Source organism: Haliaeetus leucocephalus, unplaced genomic scaffold (genome assembly GCF_000737465.1).
Source record: "Haliaeetus leucocephalus isolate CR32 unplaced genomic scaffold, Haliaeetus_leucocephalus-4.0 Scaffold321, whole genome shotgun sequence".
NCBI lineage: Eukaryota > Metazoa > Chordata > Aves > Accipitriformes > Accipitridae > Haliaeetus > Haliaeetus leucocephalus.
Genome location: NW_010972757.1, coordinates 27185 through 28138, shown reverse-complemented (window position 1 = coordinate 28138; position 954 = coordinate 27185).

Below are 954 nucleotides of genomic sequence, written 5' to 3'. Positions count from 1 at the left end.
GAGGTAGAGCTGAAGCTGTGAGAAGCCCTGACCCATGCAACACTTTCTTGAGAGCAGAAGGACTGTGCCCTGCTCTGCCCTGCCCTAGCCTGCTGGGGGTCATGCCTTCCACCCACAGCTTCTCCCTGCATGGTCATGGGGAGCTCCCTGGGCAGGCTGAGAGCTGACACTGGCAGACAGCAGAGTCCCTGCCCCAGCACACATCACCCTGGGCTGCAGGGCACCTGCTTGGAAGGACAGCCATGGGCACCCCTGGGTGCACACCCACCTTCACATCGCTGTAGCCATTGCTGGCAGAAGGTTGCTGTCTTGCAATGTCCCTCTGAGGGTGAAGCAGGGAAGCCCTGCTCTGGAGCATGTCCTCCTCCTCCACACCAGAGAAAAGCAAGGAGACCCATCCTGACAGGTCCCATCAGCCCTGGCACGTGCCATGTCTAGGAGACACTTCCAAGAACTCATCGGCATTGCCCTGCAGCCTGAGACTTACCCTGTCAAGGGCTGTCAAGATTTTTCTCCAGGTCAGCTCTCCTCTCTCCTCCCACCCCAGACTGCCTTCAACCTCCCTCTCCCTTCCCTCCTCTGCCCTCGGTGCCTGCAGGCAGTGCCCTCAGCCCTGCTGCACTTTGCAGAGGAGCTGCTCCTGGGCAGAGCTGTCTCTCTGCAGTGCTGCCTGCTTGCCATGAGCTCCCTCCAGCCCAGGAGCCCAGCCCAGCTCAGCAGCAGAGGACCAGCCCAAGGCAGCACTTTCTCTGCCCCCTCTGGGCTCCCTCCAGGTGTCCCTGGGGCTCCAGGGGAACCTGCTGGGCAACAGGCTGAAGCAATCACTGATGTTCCCTCCCTCAGCTGGGGAGACACACTTCTTTCCAGCAGTGTTATTTCCCCTATCAGAGGCAGTGTCCTGGTTTCAGCTGGGATAGAGTTAATTGTCTTCCTAGTAGCTGGTACAGTGCTATG